Source organism: Arachis duranensis, chromosome 6 (genome assembly GCF_000817695.3).
Source record: "Arachis duranensis cultivar V14167 chromosome 6, aradu.V14167.gnm2.J7QH, whole genome shotgun sequence".
NCBI lineage: Eukaryota > Viridiplantae > Streptophyta > Magnoliopsida > Fabales > Fabaceae > Arachis > Arachis duranensis.
The window spans coordinates 64,414,505-64,422,225 of NC_029777.3; positions in this window are offsets into that span (position 1 = coordinate 64,414,505).

Consider the following 7,721-nt stretch of genomic DNA (forward strand, 5'->3'; position numbering starts at 1 on the left):
GTGTGTGCTTGGGCTGAGCAATGAAGCATTTTCGTGTAGAGACCTTTCCTGGAGTTAAACGCCAGCTTTTATGCCAGTTTGGGCGTTTAACTCCAAGTTTTATGCCAGTTCTGGCGTTTAACGCTGGAAATTCTGAGGGTGACTTTGAACGCCGATTTGGGCCATCAAATCTTGGGCAAAGTATGAACTATCATATATTGCTGGAAAGCCCAGGATGTCTACTTTCCAACGCCGTTGAGAGCACGCCAATTGGGCGTCTGTAGCTCCAGAAAATCCACTTCGAGTGCAGGGAGGTCAGAATCCAACAGCAACTGCAGTCCTTTTCAGTCTCTGAATCAGATTTTTGTTCAGGACCCTCAATTTCAGCCAGAAAATACCTGAAATCATAGAAAAACACACAAACTCACAGTAAAGTCCAGAAAAGTGAATTTTAACTAAAAACTAATAAAAATATACTAAAAACTAACTAGATCATACCAAAAACATACTAAAAACAATGCCAAAAGGCGTATAAATTATCCGCTCATCACTTGCCCATTTGTCTGTGGATGATATGGAGTGGCCACCCTGTGGCTAACTCCGTATCGAACCAAAGCAGAGTAAAGCTGTTTATTGCAAAAATGAGTGCTCCCATCACTGATTAATACTCCAGGGGTACCAAAACTGCTGAAGATGTGTTTCTGGAGGAATTTCAGCACTGTCTTAGTATCATTAGTGGCTGTTGCTATAGCTTCTACCCATTTGGATACATAATCCACTGCCACCAGAATATAAGTGTTTGAGTATGATGGTGGGAATGGCCCCATGAAGTCAATACCCCATACATCAAACAACTCGATCTCCAAGATCCATTGTTGAGGCATGGCATAACTGTGAGGCAGATTGCCAGATCTTTGGCAACTGTCACAATTAAGTACAAACACTCAAGAATCTTTATAGAGAGTAGGCCAGTAGAAGCCACATTGGAGGACTCATGTGGTTGTTCGCTCACTTCCAAAATATCCTCCATACTGTGATCCATGGCAGTGCCAGAGGATCTTCTGTGCTTCTTCTTTAGGTTTTGAATCCTGCTTTGTGAGTAGATATTTAAGAGCAGCATGGTCAGTGTACACAATCACTTTTGATCCTACTAAATAGGATCTGAACTTGTCAATGGCGTAAACCACTGCAAGTAGCTCTTTTTCTGTGGTTGTGTAATTCTTCTGTGCATCATTTAGAACACGACTGGCATAGTAAATGACATGCAGAAGCTTGTCATGCCTTTGTCCCAACACTGCATCAATGGCATGGTCACTGGCATCACACTTCAGTTCAAAAGGTAATGTCCAGTCTGGTGTAGAGATGACTGGTGCTGTGACCAGCTTAGCTTTCAGAGTCTCAAATGCCTGCAGACACTCTGTATCAAAGATAAATGGCGTGTCAGCAGCTAGCAGATTACTTAGAGGTTTGGCAATTTTTGAAAAATCCTTTATAAACCTCCTATAGAATCCTGCATGCCCCAGAAAGCTTCTGACTGCTTTAACATTGGCAGGTGGTGGTAATTTTTCAATTACCTCTACCTTAGCTTGATCCACCTCTATTCCTTTGTTCGAAATTTTGTGCCCAAGGACAATTCCTTCAGTCACCATAAAGTGACATTTTTCCCAGTTTAAAACCAGGCTAGTCTCTTGGCACTTCTTTAGAACAAGTGCTAGATGGTCAAGACAGGAGCTGAATGAGTCTCTAAATACTGAAAAGTCATCCATGAAGATGACGTTAGGATTTTTGTCAGTAAAGAATTTCATAAAAATAGTCGTGTTGTAGATATAGTCTCTAAACCGACAGAAATCCCTACAAACGTTTGGGTGTCACAAGTAACAAACCTCTTTAAAAATTGTTAACCGAGTATTCAAACCCCGGGTCGTCTTCTCAAGGAACTGCAAGGGAGTATGTTCTTATTATTGGCTATAAGGGTTGTAATCGGGGTTTAGAAGATGAGAAGCAATTGATTTAAATGACAATTAATTTAAATGGTGATTAAAAGTAATTAATAACTGTAAAAATAACTTTTGGCAAGGTAAGAGAAATTGGAAGTCCAACTTGGTGATCTCTCTCAATAATAATGAAAGTTATATCTAATTTCCACTTAGTCAACCTTTAAAGTAAAGGAAAGTCAAGGGACTAATTAGTTGACCTTCGAATCCTATTTATTTCCTAAGAAAAGGTTGGGATTATTGAAATTCAATTTAATTAGCAAGATAACAATTATCAATTAAGCTGAGTTTGATAACTGTTGAGTTACTGATTTCTTAACCAAGACCAAAAGAGAGAAAGTAAATTACTGGAATAAAAATATCTTCAAATCGGAAACAATGATAATTAAAAGGAACAATCATAAACTGGAATACTTCAAATATCATTAATAATAATCTGTAACAAGGAATAATTCATAACTTGAATCATAAAAGTAAATTATCAATTCAAAGCTGGAATAAATAAACATAGTGAAAGGTAATCTTAAAACAAAGGAATATAAAACCTGGATCGAGAGTCACTCTTACAAGCTAAGAGAAGTCCTAAATCCTAAATCCTTAAGAGAGAGAGAGGAGAGAACCTCTCTCACTAAAAACTACATCTAAAACTAAAATTGTGAGTTATGAGTGAATAATTATGAATGCATGCATTCCCTCACTTTATAGCCTCTAATCTGTGTGTTCTAGGCTGAAAACTGTGTCAAAAGCAGCCCAGAAGTCACTCCCAACGCTTTTTGGTCCGTACAGGTCGCAGAAGAGTGACACGGCCGCGCGGGGCGTTCCTGCCAGGTCACGCGTCCGCGTGACCCACGCGTTCGCGTCGCCTGGCGTCGGAGCAGCTATGGCAAATTATATATCAAATCGAAGCCCCAGACGTTAGCTTTCCAACGCATCTAAAACCGCGTCGTTTGAACCTCTGTAGCTAAAGTTATAGCCATTTGAATGCGAAGAGGTCAGGTTGGACAGGTTAGCAATTTCTCCAACTTCTTACATTCCTTCCACTTTTGCATGCTTCCTTTCCATCCTCCAAGCCATTCCTGCCTTATAATATCTAAAAACACTTAACACACATATCAAGGCATCTAATGGTAATAAGAGAGGATTAATAAAAAGTAAATATAAGATCAAAGAAACATGTTTTCAATCACAGCACAAAATCAGGAAGGAAAATGTAAAACATGCGAATTATATGAATAAGTGAGTAAAGAGTTGATAAAAACCTTGAGCATAAGATAAACCATAAAACAGTGGTTTATCAACCTCCCCACACTTAAACAATAGCATGTCCTCATGCTAAGCTCAAGAGAAACTATAAAGAGATGAAGAGGAATGGTGAAATGTATGAAATGCAACCTATGAATGCAGCTACATGCTAAATGTTTCTACCTACTTGGTTAAGAGTAAATAAGTTCTCCAAGACAAAAATAATTCAAATTCCACTAATTTAAATCATATAAAATAAGGACAAGTAAACTTGTGAGAAGATAGCTCATGAAAGCAGGAAACATAGAATCAAGCATTAAACCCTCACTGGTAGTGTATATCACTCTAACTCTCAAGTGCCTAGGGTCAATCTCTCTATTCTTCTCTAGTCATTCTTTCTAAACATTGTTCTTCATCTAACCAATCAACAAATATTTAATGTACTAATGCAAACATCACGAGGTCTTTTCAAGGTTATAATGGGGCCAAGGTAAGGGTGAGGGTATATATATAAGGTTAAGTGAGCTAGTGAAGTGAATCCTTGAGTAGTCTAAGATCTCACCTAACATATACATACTCTATAAAAAAATTAAAATTATACTTAGCTTCCCATAATTTTTCCTACTTTTGTATTACATGCTCATGTATCAAATTTAATTTTGAATTTTGTCCCATGTGCATTGATCCTTTTTATTTTGTATTTGGGGTAATATTATTTTTTTCTTTTCTTTTTTTTGTATCCCCCTTATTTAATATATATATTTTTTTCAATGCACATGGTAATTTAATTATTTTGACTTCACATGAGGATGCTTCCCAAAAATTTTATTTTGAATTATTTCATTTTTTTCAACTTCCTACCTTTTGTTTTTATCATCCATGTTCCCAATAGGTTTCCCACACTTAAACAATTACACAACTTCTATCTTAAGCTAACCAAGGATTCAACTTGGGATTTTAAATTTGTTTTTCTACTTAAGGCTAGTGTTGTGATTTATAGAATAAGAGGGAATTAAAGGCTCAAGGGGGCTAACAAGAGTGATGTAAAAGGTAGGCTAATTTTGGGATAAGTGAGCTAGAATCAAACAATGGCCTCAATCATATGCAAGCATGTAAATATATTAAATATTGGACATATAGAATGGAACAAAGCAAAGATTGCAATCATCGTGAAGAAAACACACAAGAATAAAAAATTATGGTTAACTAATGTAACCATGTAAATAAGCTCAAAATCTCACAGGTTGTGTGTTCTTTAACTAAAAAACCATGTTCCGAATACAACTTCAAACAAATTTTTAACATAAAATTTTCAATTTAAATTAGTGAACTTTTTCAAAAATAGGGTCCTAAAAAGAAATTTATTACTTTAACCAAGTAGTAACTAAATGCATAAAATCAAACAAACATGCATATGCAATAATGAACAAACAAAGAAAATAAAACAATGGTGTTGAGACAAGAGAGTACTAACCCATGGAGATCAGTATCAACCTCCCCACACTTAAAGATTGCATCGTCCTCGGTGCATGCTAAGATGTGCAAGTGGATGGGGGTTGTGGGTTCCTCAGCTGGGGCTTTTGATGTTCCTCTCCTTGTCTGTGGTTTGGGAGTAGCTTTCTCCTTTCCTTTCTTGGTGGCCATCCTAAAAAAGGGAAGAGAAAGTAAATTAAATTCAAAGAGATAACTATAGCAAGGAAGAGAACGGAAAAGGTGGTGATGGATGCACATTAGGATGTAACTGACATTAACACATGCCCGCGAGTACATGTGAAAAGCCATCGATGGAAAATAGCTAGTGCATATAAGGACAAGTGAATGCAAGGTGTTTATTGGCATGCCGGCAAAGGGCATGAGTAGCATAGACCAAGCATTACTGGTGATAAATCACCATGTTTGTATTGACAATTATGGTCAATTAATAAAATCGTAAAGGGAGTTTATGAAAAGCAAGCATTGAATAGTATAAAGTAAAATAGAGAAGTGCATAATGCTATATGGGCTTTTTCACAAACACATAGCACGCATGGTGAATACGGTATAGAAAGTATTAAAGAGAACATGCAAGCAACCCTTTAAAAATATAATTGCCAAACAATTTTGCAACAATCCACAATGACCCAAATAAAATTCCAACACTAATGAAAATAATGCAATGAATGAAAGTATGCAAACAAATTAAAATAAAATAAAAAGAAAAATAAGAAAAATGAGAAGGGAAAGAAGGGAAGAGGAAGTAAATAAGAAAGGAAAAGAAAAATTAGGATTTGGAGGAGAGAAAGATAAGATATGTGGCAATTTTAGGGTGAGCTGTGCGGCGCATGCGACGCGGCCGCGTAGGGCACGCGTTCGCGTGGATGCGCATTAAGTATGGGCACGCGATCGCGTCAGTCACGCGGTCGTGAGGCCCATGTTATGCTTCTGGTGCGAGTGCAGCCTCGCGCCAGCACGACTCTCTGTTCAAATTAATTTATTTGCCAAAATTAGGGTGACGCGATCGCGTAGGGCACGCGATCGCGTGAGTGTGCGTCAGAAGATGGATGATGCGGCCGCGTGGGGCACGCAGTCGCGTGATAAGGATTGTGCTCTCAACACCAATCCAGCACCACTCTCGCACAATATGTCATTGTGCAACCTTTTACGTCGAAAACCCAGGGCACGCGGCCGCGTGGAGCACACGGTCGCGTGGGAGGCCATACTTTCCATTCGACGCGGACGCGTCAGTGACGTGGTCGCGTGGGTCGATATGTGCCATTAGCACGCCTCCAGCCACGCTCCAGCGTGACTCTCCGTTCACTTTTAATTTTCCTTTCTCTCCAAGCGACGCGGACGCGTCGCTGATGCGATCGCGTTGCGTAGCGAAATTTTTTTTTTAAATGCATGAACAATGCAGAATGCAGTGATTAATATGAGTGCTATGTATGATTTCAGGTTCAATAAAATAAAATAAAACTCAAAAACAAATAAAAATGAATAAAATTAAAATTGCAAAAGGAACGATCATACCATGGTGGGTTGTCTCCCACCTAGCACTTTTAGTTAAAGTCCTTAAGTTGGATAATTGGTGAGCTTCCTGTTATGGTGGTTTATGCTTGTACTGATCCAGGAATCCCCACCAATGTTTGTACTTCCAGTAGCCTCCGGGGTCCCAAACTAGGCGCAGAAAGCCTTCAAGTAAGTTAAAGCAAGTGACAAGGCCCCAAGAGTGGTGATTGATAGAATGGATTTCGGGGTCCCAGACCTTGCCTTTGCACCCGTCTTTGTGTAGATCATCATGATTCCATCCGGGTAGCAAGCAATCTGAATTCTCACTAGAGCTGCCAAACAACTTCCTAGACCCAGTTCGTTGAGCTCTAAACCTACCTTTGCGTTTGAATGTTGAGCACACAACCAAGTTGAACCTTGCAGGATAAATCTTATCACTGACCATCTTTTTCTTACTCTTAATACCACAGAGAGCTCTAAGTTGACCATCCGTCTCCAGTAGCCCGTATTCAAGTGGAATTAGAAAGCTAGGGGATATGAATTGCACCCACTTGAATGTTGTGAAGGATGATGGCAACTTAGGGGGAAGTGTTTCTAATGAACGTGCAAGCTCCACTCCCTTGTGCTCTTCTTCGACATCTTCCACCTCTTGGCAATCTTCTTCAATATCAACCTCTTCCTTTTGGTGGATTTCTTCCAATTCAATCTCTTCTTCAGTGTTCACCAAGGGCAAGGGAGGTTGTGTTTCTTCTTCTGTAATCTCCATGTCAAGTCCAATGGGAGAGGATTCAAATGTAGATAAGAATTCATTAATGATTGAATCCATCTCTTGATCGTTTCCTTCAAAGTCTTTAACCATGATATGCTTTGGAAGTTGTACACCCTCCTCAACATCAACTGTAACGTCCCTAACGGAGTTATCCTCAGCTCTGAATTTCCATGGAGGTTCAGCATCTCCTAGATCTTCAACCAACTCTTCTTCTTGAACAATGACAGCTTCTTCTACTTGTTCTAGTACAAATTCATTTCCTGTCTTGTCCACTGGAGTTTCTGGTATCTCTTTCATGCTCCGCTCTTCATTAGACTATCCACATGGAGTTGTGGCTGATCCTTGTATATTTGTGCGCCTAGAAACCCATTGAATTACTGCTTGCTCCAGTTGTCGAATGGTGGTTTGAAGATTATCTACTGTTTCCTTTAGGCGAACCTCTGCTTCTCGGGTTGCCGGACTTGGACATGATACAAAATAGGGTGGTGATGATTGGGAGTGATTGGGTTGGTACTGGGGTAAGGAAGGATCATATGGTGGCGAATGATGAAAAGAAGCTTGTGAGTGTGGTAATTCGAGGTTATGTTGAAAGGGTGGCCTATATGCACGGGGTGGGGCTTGTTGGTAGTTACAAGGTTGTCCACCGTATCTTTCAGCTGGGTATGCATTGTAGAATGGTCTTTGTCCAGGATATCTCGGAGGGTGTTGTTGCCTAAAGGGTTGATTAGATCCTCTTGGCTCCATCCATCCTT